Raw genomic sequence first — 13902 nt, forward strand, 5'->3', positions numbered from 1 at the left:
GAAGTTCCTAATACCAGAGGGCTGGACACAATTCAGGCCTTGGGTAGTGCCCAGGGATACCAACTTTTAAGGTTGAGCCAAGGATGATGAGGCCTCCTTTTTCACTTCCTTCCTTGTTTCTTATGGCTTCCTTGTTGTTTTTTCAGGGTCCTGCAACTGCACGCTCTGGCAGACGACAGCCCGTGGGTGGGTGCTGGCCTGCCTAACACCAGGACCTCCCCCAACCTGTGCCTCCCGCCTGCCTACTCCAGGATGCCCTCCAAGGCTGGAAACAGATCCCCCACCTGTGAGTCTCTGTTCTCTAGCCTCACCCCCAGCTAGGAGTGTCATCAGGCACCCAGAAGGGGCCACTGCCTTTATCTGCTATTGAGGGCTGCATTAAAAATTAAAAGGAGGAGAAATCATCAGACCAGAAGCCTTTACAACCCCAAGTGTGGAGGGCGCCCCTCTCTGCCCTCTCTGTCTTGACTGGAGTCCAGGCCAGAGTGCTGGGTGGGAGCCTGGGTGCTCAGTGGCCATACCTGCCTCCCTCTGGACCTGACGGGCCAGAATTAAGGTTGCAGGTGTGGGTTTTCCATTGGGGGCAGGACAAGTGATTCTGGAATGAGCTTCCTTCAGGACTTTCTGAAGTGCCAAGCTCCCTTGAATTCTCCCTGGGGCCTTTTTGGTTTTTGCTTCTGGTTTTTCAGGTCCCAGAGGGCCCTGGCCTGGAGCCTGGACGCCACCTCTGTTCCCTGTTATGTACAATACCTCTGCCTCTGGGCAGAGCCCCCTCCTTCCCACAACTCCCCCAGAGGCCCCCAGCCCTTCCAAGGGCTGGAGGTGACAGTTACCCCCTACCACTCAGGCTGAGGTCCAGCAGGAGTGATAAAGATGACAATGAATTAGGAGTTTGGGTGGGGAGGTGACCCACAAGTGTCTCTGGGGAAGCTAGAGGAGGTCCTTGGGGAGCTCTCCTTCCAGCCCTAGTGCAACCAACTCATAACTCTCTCCCCTAACACACACCTACCCCCATGCTTGGGCCTTGTTCGGTCCCCTGTGTAGCCCCTGGGTGCACAGCAGCTCCCTTTGTGATGGGTGCAGTGTTGGGGGTGCGAGGCCTACCTTCAGGCTTGGCTACTCCTTGTGGCACCTGGGCTGTGAGTCCCACCTTTGAGGTCCAGTTGGCTCACCTTCATAAGAAAGTGGCTTTGTGGGTAGGGGATTGCTGGGCCACAGTGGGGAATGTTTTCTGTTTTGGCTAACTGGGTGCTGTAATGCCCCCACCTAGCTCTCAGCCTCAGTCTCCCTGTCTGTAAGAGAGGGGAGTGATTGCTGGAGTCGGGACCAGACTGCAGGGCCTGGAGGTATGGACGGATTAGGCTCCCCGATGGGGCTCCTTGTGCAGATCCCTTCCCAGATGCCCCAGTATCTCCCCACACCCAGCCCCAGGAGGGAAGCCCTGCTGGATAGCCTGGATGTACAAAGGTTAAGGTCAGGGCTGTCTGACTGGGAAATGACTCAGTCACGTGGCTTTTCCTGGAAAGTGCTAATAGAGAATACCAGGAATGGGGATTCCTGTCCTGACTAGAAGGAGGTAGGCCCAGGCTTGTAGGAAAAAAAGTTAGCCAGCGAGTCCAGCCCTCAGCCTGGAGAGCAAGGAGTCACCCACCGACGTGGAAGGGGCCCTGATCCAAGGCTCACAGCCCCTCTGAGGGGCCACAGTGCCTGTTCATTGTTTTATTACCTGTACTCAGGAAGGCCTGGCCTGGCCCACAGGAATCAGGACGGAGTCTGTGGAAGGAGGAGGGAAGAGCACCCACCCCCTGACCCCGTCACCCCCTCACTTCCAGTGCTCTGAGCCCACCAGCCCCCTGCCAGGTGCTCCTGCAACTCTGTGCTATGGCTGCACCCCTCGAACCTGCCCTGGCCATGCTTTTCGTCCTGCTGCAGGGGGCCTCCCTCCCCATGCCTCCCTGACTGCCCCTTTCAGAGTGCATGTCTTTATTGACATTCTGCCATCCCTGGCTGCCCCTAGCTGCCCCTGGTTGCTCCCCAGCACAGCCCTCAGACCCTCCAGGGTAGGTCTAAGCTAAGATGCTGTCCCAGTGTCTGCTGAAAGAAGCCCCAGGGGCAACCAGGGTGGAGGGCACCTGTCTAAAGAGGCCAGAGGCCTCCGACTAGGATGCCATGGACCCTGAGGGGCAGGGAGCACAGGGATGGGCAGGGAGGCAACAGAGTGTGAGCTGAGCCTCGAGGGAGAGGTGGAGCCTGGGATCTTTGAGGAGCTGGATAGGAGGGATGCAAAGCAGGTGATGGCTGTGTGCCCTAGTCCCTCTCTCAGAAGCTCAGTGAGGTGTGGGGGTGGGGGCACACACTGGGCACCCAAGCTCGGATCCAATCGCCAGTGTGTGTGCTTGGGGACACTGCTGGGTGCGGGGATAGTGTGCAGAGGAATCTGACAGTAAGTGTGTGGTGGTTGTTGGAGGGTGGAGCTGAAGCACTGTGGCTGGGTGCTTATCCCTGGGGCCAGCACTAGCTGTCCGTGGAGCCAGCAGGTACCTCTGGAGGCCTGGATCCAATCAAGGGGGAGACACCTGCTGGGCCCTGGACCAGGCTTAAAAGGCTCCAGTGCCTCAGTGGGCACTGGCCAAAGCACTGTGATAGTAATAATAGACTTCATCAAGTCATTGAGGGGATTCCCTGAGTCCCTCTGCAGTCCAGCGGAGCAGCAGCAACTTTGCCTGATTTATCTTTGCCTCCCTTAGTCTACTGACCTGAGGTTTCCAAGGGGAATTGAGGCCCCTGTTCCCACCCCACCCCCTGTGACAACACTCTCTACCCTGCGATCTCTGCCACACTACCTCTCCCTCTCCCACGCTCCCACATGGGCCCAGGGGTCCTGTTCTGCTCTGCTGGCCCCTCTTTCCTCTAGCTCTTTCTCCTAGCCTCCCCCCATGCCCACCCGCTTACCCTTGATGCTTAGGCTTCCCCACCCTGGCCCCCAGTGCCATCTGGCAGGGACGTCCTTCTCTGTACCTCTCTCTCTGCCTGATGAACTCTACTCCCTCCCTCCTCAAGCTCCTGGGCATCACCTCCTGTGGGAAGCACCTCTGAGGACCCCCGGCCATGCAGCCACCCCTTGTCCACAGTAGCTGCCCCTGACACACACAGCACATGCACTGTGTGGGGGGCTTTGGGCCCGTCCCCAGCCTGGGCAAGCCATGGAGGGTCCTCAGGCAGTTAGCTAACTGAGTCACCTGTGGATTTGAGGACAGGGTGGGAGGAGTAGAGCCTCTCCTGGAGCAGGAGGGCTCCCACTGGTGGCAGGTGACAGGAGGGGCGGTGCCTCTCAGTTCTCTTTGCAGGCATTTGCCTGCCTGGCAATTTCTCCTTGCTCTATTTTTCTGTATTTCCAAGTTTGTCAGTATAAGCTCATATATGCTCTCTCATATTTCACTCCCAGTGAAAAACTAGAATGTTTTTACAACTAAAGTAAAAATAAAATTCCTACTTGAGGCAATCTACTTTTCTGCTGAAGACTGGATTTGGAAGGAGGGAACTTTGGCCTTGGGACAGCCAGGCTTACCACGAGGCTTTGCTGCCCCCATGTGGCAACTGGGCTTATGACCCTGGCGCTGAGACAGAAAACTGACAGACCTGCAGGGGAGACGTGAGCACCCACTGGGTCAGGCAGTCCGTCATTAGTCCTCTCCCTACAGGTGGCTGGGCAAGATGTAGAATTGCCCCAGCCTGACTGGGGACTGAGCACCGCTTGGTCCTGGGCCCTGGCCCAGGGCTGCGCTGGGGCCAGGGTGCGCTGGCCCCCTGAACTTTGGGGTGTGCTGGCCCTCTGAGCTTTAGGGTGAGCCTTAAGGGGCAGGCCCACATCCATCCAGTCCATCCTGGAGTGGACTGGACTGGACTGCTGTGTAAGAAGAGCAAGGAGAGCCCCCAGGACATCTGAAAGGCCCGTCCCCCTCACAAGCACATCGCCTCCAGCGTCACCCCCACTGCTGCCTTGGGTGCTACCCATGCTGATGTCTCTCTCCCACACTCTCTGGCCGTCCCACATCAGGTGTGCATATGACCTGACCACTGACGCCCACCTGCTGCCATCACCAATCACTAACTCAGGGCTTCGGTCTGAAAGGGGAAGGGAGAGGGGCTGAGGGAGAGTTGTGGGCTACCTACCAGGCTTCCCTCCGACCACAGGCCTTCCCTCGCTCCCTGAAGGCTCAGCCTATTTCACTCCCCACAACTTTTCCCTGGTCGTTGTCCCCTCTGTCCAGAGCTCTGTCCTCCCTGATTGCCACGTGGCTGGCGCTTTTTTGTCATTGGGGTTTCAACTTGTATGTCACTTCTTCTGGAAGGCCTTCCCAGACCACTCAGCCTAAAGCAGCCTCACTGGACCCCTTCCATCTGTCCAATTCACTGCCATATCCCCAGCATCCAGTACATGATCTGACATATAAGTGCTCAGCCAGTGTTTACTGAATGTGTGAACCTGAAATCATGAAAGCAATGTAGTGCCATCCAGCCTGGAGTAGATTGGACGGCTCAGAGGTTGGCAGGGTTCGAGTTGGTCTCTGAGGTAGGGGCCTGCGGGCTGAGTCAGGGCAGGGCGTGCATGGCGGAGATGACATTGTGGGTAAGGGTTCAGAGGCAGGAAACAGGTGTGAGGTTCATGGAGGAAGCCACAGGGCTATGCTCCATAGCCTGGAGCATAGAGGGAATCGGTAGCTGTGGGAGTGAGGAGAAAGGCACATGTGTGCAAGCAGGCCTTTTACACTTTCCTAGGGGCGAGGGCCAGGTCCACTGGCTCTGAGGACTGGAAAATTAAGAACGAGACCAAACTGGTCAGGTCTGCATTTTCTAAACTGGCTCCCCAAGAAAACGCAGATTGCCATGGTGTGGGCGCTGGGCCCCATGTGGTAGCTGTAAGGCCTGAGTGGGAGAGGGTAGGGAGGTGGCTGAATGATCAGGCGAGAGAGTTACTAAGACCTGAGTCAAACTGAGATACGAGCAAGAAAGCAGTTGTTCACAGTGTGGTTTATTTTCACAGATGAATAGAAGCTGGTTTCGAGCCCAAGGCACATACAAACGAACATGCCCCCCGGTCCCCATCTTGAGTCTTGTTCAGAAGGAGCAGGACAGGGCTCCTCTGCTAAAATAAATACACTTCACAAGGTGATAAATAAATACACTTCACAAGGTGATAAATAAATACACTTCACAAGGTGATAAATAAATACACTTCACACAGTAATAAATAAATACATAAATAAATAGCCTCGATAGAATGAAAATGGGAACATAATCACAAAAGGCCAAATGGGGGCTGCACGTTTCAGAAATTAAGTAATTAGCAATTCGTGGGACTTTGCAGGAGAAAATAAAACCCTCCCGGTCCTGGACTGTATGTGAGGCACCTCAGAGTCTTCAGGGCTCTTCCCTATCCATGTCCCGAGGCCCCTGTCGTTAAGAAGGCCCAGAGGAGGGTCAAGTTGTCAGGCTGAAATTTTGGCAGTGACAAACTTCAGAAGGGCATCCAGATATTCCTTCAACTTCCTCCTGAAATCATCCCAGTCATTCTCATCAATAGAGATTGAGTCGCCCTGCAAAAAAAAAAACAAAATAAAAAAACCCTCAGAAAGTTGGCATCAGGTGAGACTGGGCTGCAAGGCAGATGATGGGGCGGTGGGTCAGGTCATGGCTGATGGCACCGCCTGCAGGGGCGTCTTTGGGGCAGCTTACCGTGGAAGGGGCAGTTGGCACAACCATTCGGAATCCNGAGGGTCAAGTTGTCAGGCTGAAATTTTGGCAGTGACAAACTTCAGAAGGGCATCCAGATATTCCTTCAACTTCCTCCTGAAATCATCCCAGTCATTCTCATCAATAGAGATTGAGTCGCCCTGCAAAAAAAAAAAAAAACAAAATAAAAAAACCCTCAGAAAGTTGGCATCAGGTGAGACTGGGCTGCAAGGCAGATGATGGGGCGGTGGGTCAGGTCATGGCTATGGCACCGCCTGCAGGGGCGTCTTTGGGGCAGCTTACCGTGGAAGGGGCAGTTGGCACAACCATCCGGAATCCCTACGGAAAGAGGCCAGAGGAGACAGTTAGAGATTCGCCTAGAATGGGAGCAGGCCCTGCCGTCATCTTCCCCGGAGAAAGGGCACGGCCAAGGCAGGGACCCCGAACACTTAACGGCTTTCCATACCGGAAGGATTTTCATGATTTGCTCTGTCTTGTTTTTGAAGTTCTCAGCAGCATCCAGGAATTTCTCCAGGTTTGTTCTCAGAAAGGTTTTATTCTAAGGGGACAGAGAATCCATCTAAGAGGGGGGATTTGGGGAGTGTCCTTCCCCGCAGTTTTCCAAGACTTCTTTCAGGGACATCCTTGGCCAATCCCCTCCTCATTCCCTTCTTGCCCAGGCTATGCCCCCAGAGGACACAGTGCAGGGAGACCTAAGCCTCTCCCATGGTGCCCCTGGCTCCACGCCAGCTGCAGAAAGGGCCCGGGCGGATCTTTGTGCACGAGGGGAAAAAACATTTTTCAAAAGAAACTCTACTAAAGGCAAAGGGCTGGTCAAGGGAAATTCTTGGGGCCAGCGAGGGTAATGCCTTGACTGAATTAAGGGCTCCTAGGAATCAGGATGAAAAATCACACAAACTGTGAGTGCCTAAAAGAAGGGAAATACAAACAGCCGACAAACTCAGCAGAGACACAACCTCTTATTTGACCCAGGAAATGCTATGCACACAAAGATGAAATCATCCCTGAAGCCAATAGGAACAGTGAAAGTAATGAAATGATCACACCCAGGACTGGTCAGGGTGGAAAACATACTCAGATTTTTAAGGGATAGGAAGGAAGCAGGTGTGTTCATGGGGGAGATTTCAGTCTGCCAGTCCAGGGGCTGCCCCCTGAAAACTGAGCTGAAGCCCTTTGCTACTGTTCAGCTCCAGCTACCTTTTCGCTTTGTAATTAAAACATTTTCATAGTATATCCATGGCTGAGGAACTGATGAAACACCCGTTAAGTGCTAGACACTGTTCTTGGAACTTCATGCGCATTGTGCCATTTAATTCTCACAGTGACCCCTGAGATGGGTGCTATTCGCCCTATTTACAGGTTGGGCAAAGTGTTGCCGAGTCTGAGGTCACCCAGGCAGGAGGTGCATTGCGGGGAGGTGTGGCCAAGTGTGGGGCTGAGCTCTTACCTGCAGGATGAATTTGTCATTTATTCCCAAGCTGCCCTGTGGTGACAGAGAGAGAGAGAGAGAGCGCCCATGAGTCCTGTTGGCCCGAGCACCTGCCACACCTTCCCTTCCCTTCCCTGTGCCATCCTTGGCCCAGATACTCACTTTTGGAAGCACAGGTGGCTTGCTGAGGAGGTCCCTCATTTCCTTGATCATTGTGATGTAGGTAGTCGGTAAAGGACTCCCCTGTGTTGGAGGGGTGTGGTGTGCGAGCAGGAGCCAGAGAAGGGCCAGGACGGGGAGGCTGCTCATCTTTGGGCTGGCAGCACACATTCTGTCCTGCGCTGGTCCTTCGTGGTGTTCTGCGGCGTTCAAGACAGCCTTTTATGCACAGCGATAGTGTAAGAATGACCGTGATGAAGGGGGCGGGCATTGGAAGAATCTTTATCTCACACGGAACCTCCGTAGCAAACCACAGACTTATTCATCACTTCGTAGTACCCAACCTTGGTGAAACTTGGGGAAAAATTACTGAATGTGTTTTTCCTCATCTTCCAAGAAGGCTGGAAGGTTGGTTGACTACTGGGCGGAGTGGGGACAGCTAAGAGGACTTTTCTAACAGGTGAGGGGCATATGACTCTGAGCCCCCTCAAACCTCCTGCTTGGTGAGACCTGGTCCTGCCACCTCCTGGACAGCCCTGGCCCTCTGTTGCCCACCCCGCCAGGCATGGCCTGGTCCTGCCTGGGCAGCCAGGTGAAGGCCCACTGGAATGGACAAGGTCGTCCAGCAGCTGGTCACACTGCTAACCATCTACGTGCGAGCTCGTCCCCTGAGACACACAACACTGAATTGACGCCCCTCCCAACACTGACTTACTGAGGTTAAAGCCTCTAGTAGTTTGCCTAATGGGCTTCAGCAAGCTTCTTGACATTTTCTGTTCCTGGTGGGTGGCAGATGGAACCCAGGTACCAGATGCCATTCTTTCCTTGGCCTGATAACAGCACAGCCCAACTTTGCCCTGTATGGTGGGGTCTTAGCTCCTGGTGCAGGGCTGGCTGCAGGCGCTGGGCCGTCCTTCAGGTGGCACACAGGAGCTGGGCTCAGGGGCCCCGAGGACAGGGGTCCTTGAAGAAACTGACCCAGGGGGAGGGAGCTGGCCTGGGGAGATTTAGATGGTGGGATTGGCAAGGTCTGAGGGTAAGGGGAGGGAAGAGGGGAGAGTGATGCCCTGGCTTCAGGCCGGTGTTGGGAGCCAGTGGGCAGAAGACAGAGTGGTGCCCCAGGGCTCTGGACCCCAGTCTGGGCTGAAGCCTGGATTTGGCAGGTGCGGGCCTGGTGGGAAGTGTGTGCAGAGCAGGGGAGAAGATAGGGACTGGACCTGGGGAGGCTTCTCTGTGTAGGCGAGAGAGGAAGCGGGAAAACCAGGTGGGTGGGGGCCCCTGACACTTGGGGCTGTCCGGCCCTGACCCAGGCCCAGGGCAGGGGTTTGGGTAAAGGGATGAGTGTGACAGGGGCGTGGGAAGGAGTTCTCTGTGGTGACAGGGCCTGGGTGGGGGAAAGGAGCGGCAGGATGGTAAAGCCAGGGTCGGGTGCATTGTAACGTGATCTGTGTGGGGAGATGAGGGCGGGTTAAACTGAGGCAAGGGAATGTGAGTATTTAGCCTTCTGAGCAGCAGCTGATCTGGTTAAGACAAGGATCAGGATGTGGCCACAGAGGAGCCAAGTGTAGAGGCTATGACACAGGGCTGGTCTGTGAAAATAATGCCTACAGCCAAACACACAGCTTCTGGCTCAGCTCAGCCCTGGGCCAGACCCTGGGTTCCAGGGCATCATCAGAATGCAGGTGGGATGTCTCAAAGGCATGAATGAAATGAGGCCACACATGGGGAACCTTAGAGCTGGGTCCCCTCAAAGGCACAGTTCATTGAACACGCTTTTATTAAGTACTTGCTGGGTGCAGTCACTGCAAGTGAAACAGACATGGCTATCTGCTTAAGAAACTCATAGCCTTATGGGGAGAGATAGACGGAAAGCTTTGGTACTCTTAGCTGGACCTCAGACCTCAGGTTTAGCATCCCCTAAGGGCTGGTTACAGAAACAGACCCTCAGGTCTCACCCCAGGCGTTCTGAATCAAAAACTGCATTTCGACAAGGTCCCCAGGTGATTCACGTGACACTGAAGACATCCTGATTGAAAAGCTCAGCTTGGGTGGTGGGAGTCTAGGCCCTGGGGACCCAGGGCTTCTTGACTACTCAGTCATGGCTTGATCTTATCTTCTGTATAAAAGTTTGGGAGAGATATGCACCCCAAATGTGATTTTTTATAGAGAAAACCCTCTTTTTTCATGTAAATGAGCTCTTTAATGGAATTCTAAAAGTGCAGGGAATTTTAAAACAATGATAGCTGAATATTCCTGCAAATGCATTCTTTGGAAGTCATGACTTCATGTTCTGTAGTAGCAAACCCCCCCCCCAAAAAAAACTCCTGTGTAGTGCTATTGTAGATCTTAACATTTGTAGGAGAAGGAAGTTTAGGCTTCAGGCTAGTGTAGTTTTCAGCCAGGGAGAGGTTTAATCCCTTAAAAGTTTGGGTTCAAGAAGCCCATGGGGGCCCTGGCTGGTATAGCTCAGTGGATTGAGCTTGGGCCTGCGAATCACATGATCGCAGTTCGATTCTCAGTCAGGGCACATGCCTGGGTTGCAGGCCATTTCCCAGCAGGGGACACATGAGAGGCAACCATACATTGATATTTCTCTCCCTCTCTCCTTTCCTTCTTCTCTAAAAATAAATAAATAAAATCTTTAAAAAAAAGAAGCCCATGGGGTGAGTCTAACTACGGTGGGGAGAAAGGCTGGGAAGAGGTGGGTCAGCAGAATGGCCAGTGATGGATGGAAGAGCTCTCTGGACCACAGACACTAAGAAGGCTGAACTAAGTTGATTCTGGTGGGGAAGGAAAGATCTGGATGAAGGTCAAGGCTCTAACAGCTAACTTCTACTGAGTGGCACTTAGTAAATGCCAGGCACTAAGTTCTTTTCATGGGTTAGCTCATTTAATCCTCAGAATGAGTTGATGAGGCAGGTACTCTTATTATCCCCATTTTACAGATGAGAAAACAGGGGCTCAGGGAGGCTGAGTTCATGTAGCCAAGAAGTCACGCCACCAGGGCTGACTGCAAGCTGCAGGTCTGTCTCAGCACTCACCTCCACAGCACTGGGAAGTGACAGAATTGGGAGTGATGCAGGGTGGCAGGAGGGAGGCAGGAGGGTGAGGATCCAACTCGGGCCCTGGGATTATTGACAAGAAGGACACCGGAGCCTCTGGGGGAGCAGTGTTAGTGTGCAGTGCAGGCAGGAGCCCTGGCAGGGGGCTGAGCAGGGAGTGACAGTGGCTGAGAACATAGAAGCGTCTTTGAAGAAGTTTTATTCTGAGGGGAAAGAGAGAGGCAGGGACCACTAGAGGATTCAGGGAGCCAGAGAAGGATTTTTCCAAACAGGGAGCTTGAGTATCTCTCTGAGGAAGATGAGCTGGCAGTGGGTGAGCCAGCTGGAAAGTGGGCTGGCATAGTGGGGGCCTAAGGGGCACATGCACAATAAGGGTGCCTGCCATCAGCCGTCATCTGCCCACCTCAGGAGAGGGCTCCGGCAAAGGCTGACTGAGTGCGCTCAGTCCCTGGAGGGGAAGGTGCAGTGGGCTGGGTCCACGGGTTTGGTGGCAGGAAAGGACAATGGCTTCTGTGTTCCCAATGAAACATGCAAAATCAGACCCTGAGGGTTTGGGGAGGTGGGGCTCAAAGCCTGTTGGGTGGCGTGTTGGGAGTCTATGAGCTGACTGCCCGAGGATGGCCTTGAAGGGCTGGCAGCCTGGGGTCAGAGCACAGAAGGTCGGGAGAGTCCTGGGCTCTTTGCTGGGCCAGAGTGTGGAATGCAAGCCCCCTGAGGTAGGGCGAGGGGGGCCATGGGAGAAGCCATAATGGGCAGGGAAGGGAGCAAGGAGGGCCAGAGCAAGGGAGGTGGTGGCAGTGGCCACCCTGGAGAGGCCCCACCGAATGCGACCTGACTCCTGTCCCCATGTGAGGAAGGGTCCTATTCCACCGAGCAAACATGGCTCGGAGGGAGCCCTGGCTACGTCTGTGGGGGAAAACCGGGTACCCTCCACAGCCTTCCTGCAACTTCTCAGAGGCCCAGGGGAGCCTGAGCCTCCCCCTGGCATCTCCTTGGAGGTTGGGTTGGCCTTACCATAAAGAAATAGCTTCTGCCCTGGCTGGCATGGCTCGGTAGATTGAGTGCCAGCCAGCAGACTGAGAGGTTTCCGGTACAGTTCCAGGTCTCTCACATGTTGATGTTTTTCTCCTTCTTTCTCCCTCCTTTCCGGGTCTCTAAAAATGAGTAAAGTCTTTAAAAAATGAATAAATAAAAAAGCTGGTTCAAGCCAAATCACAGGAGTGCTCTCCCAACCCACCCCCGCAGGCCATAGACCTGCCCAGCCCTAGGCAGAGGCCTCCCACTCCACGTGTGAGTGATCTCACCTTGCAGTGGTTTATCAGGTTTGTCAGCCTGGCCCTCTGGCAGGCTGGCTGATTGCCGTCAAGAAGGGAAATGAGCTGAGGGCCGGACTCCCCAGCCAAGAGAGGCCCTCCTAGGTCTGGGACAAAAGAGCTAGCCAGGACTGCCGCCTGGGGTCTGCAGGAAAGAGACCCTGTGTGTTTCAAGGTGGGTCTCTGGACCCCATCCGAGGTATCCCCGTGGGACTGGCTCTGCCCCACCTGGGGCCTGATTCACTCAGAGTGGGACACCGGGACCCAAGGTCCTGGCCCTTGGGGGCCCTCCAATCAGAGGTCCGTGTCTGTGTTCCCTCGAGGGCCTAGCAGAATTTTCTGGGGAGCCAAGACCTCAGTCATTATGACGACCTCCCCTGCCACTCTTCCCGGGGCGCCATGTGTCAGATCCATTCTGCTCATGATCTCAGTCTCGCCTCCACCAGTGGCCCCCATCACACTGCCTGGTTTTGTCAGTACAGAGGCAGCTGAAGGCTCCTCACCGGCCAGACAGTGTCACGGGGTCTCACTTGTGCGCCTAGGCAGAGCGCTCAAGAAAGAGCCACCCAGGCAGGCCCAGATGAGGAGGCCCCGCCTCCTGCTCCATTCAGCTCTGTCCTCCCTCCTAGGGCTGGTACCGCCTCAGCCTGTGCACTCTCAGCTTGCTGTCCCATGCTGCAGGGACGTGGCCTTTGGAGGCCCCTCTGTGTAGAGTGGAAGTCCTCTCCAAGTCCAGTGTCATAGAGAGGACAGGTGGGGAATTACTGTTTAGAACAAGCCTGGGGGAGGAGGAGCCCAGAAATGGGGCAGCCTCACACCGCCTGGACTACTGGCAGAGACTGGAAGAAGGGATGGCTGAGACCTGAAGGGTGGGGTGGGGCCAGGAATGTCACAGAGGAAGTGCTCCCACGCAGAGTTGGGTTTGGGGATGCAAATGTTCTGTCTGTTCACCTCCATCCCACTGGCCACAGCTCTGGTACTGGGGTCCCTGGGTGTGGCCACACCACTCTTCTTGTCATTCATAAATGTATGGGCATACAGCACCCATCACTCTCGTTGCTCACCTGGAACACAGTGATGTGAGACATGTAGTCCTATAGCGCTCATTGCATTTATCTCAAACAACACCAAGAGCCAGGGGATGGACTATCAAAGAAGCTGCCTGACAACTGTAAGGTGACAGTGTTGGGACTTAAGTGCTGGTAACACAGTGTTCCAAGCTCTTAAACAAGTGAGCAAAATAGAACCAGAGACATGGAAGTAAAGAACAAACTGACAGTGACCAGAGGGGAAGGGGGAGGGTTGTCAAGGAACATGTATAAAGGACACATGAATAGAGACAACAGGGAGGGGTAGGACTCAATGTGGGAGGTGGGAGTGGGCAGGGCAGGGAAGAGCAATGGTGTGGGGTGGGGGGTGGGGAATGGGGAAATGGGGACAACTGTAACTGTGAAAAAAAAAAGAAGTACTCTTTTAAGTGGTTGAGACTCCACACAGATTATTAGACATGTAGATGATGTTGCCAGGTAAAATTGTGTCTGCCTCTCAGGTGCGGAGAAGGAGGTCCCTGAGGTGGGTGGCAGAGGGTCAGGGCTGTGCAGCGGGTGGCAAGACCCAAACCTTCCGGGGTCAAAGGCACAGGCAGGCCTCTTTGAGCTCTGAGTCAGGCTCGCTCGTCTGGTGGGAAGAGGCTCTTGTCTTCCTTGGTAAGTGCCTTCAGGTTTTACTGGACATGAGTTCCAGAGAATGATGAATAAGTTTATGTGTTTGTCACGCAGGCTGTGTGGACAGAAAAGGAGTTCTACACAAAGCAACCTCACAGGGCGGTCTGACCATGGACTCCTAACTGGGCAAGTCATGGTGAGTGGTCACACCCCAGGCACATAACTCCCCCAATAAAAGGTTTTACTTTTGTCTTAAGCAGTTGTGCCCGTTTTTCTTGTGCATCTAGGTTAAAACATGTTTGAAATAAGTGTGACCACCCTCCAGGGAGCACATAGTTTTGTAACTATCCTGTAATCCAGTCTCCACCTCCTCTCACAACCATCAGTCTGTTCTTTGAATCATTGAGTCTGTTTCAAATTTGCTTGTTTATTTTGTTCTTTAGATTCCATACATAAGTAAAATCATATGATATTCGTCTTTCTCTGACTGATTTATTTCTTTGAGCATAATACCTTCTAGG

The sequence above is a fragment of the Sturnira hondurensis genome, unplaced genomic scaffold (assembly GCF_014824575.4).
Source record: "Sturnira hondurensis isolate 20B ecotype Veracruz unplaced genomic scaffold, ASM1482457v3 Scaffold0006805, whole genome shotgun sequence".
Taxonomy (NCBI): domain Eukaryota; kingdom Metazoa; phylum Chordata; class Mammalia; order Chiroptera; family Phyllostomidae; genus Sturnira; species Sturnira hondurensis.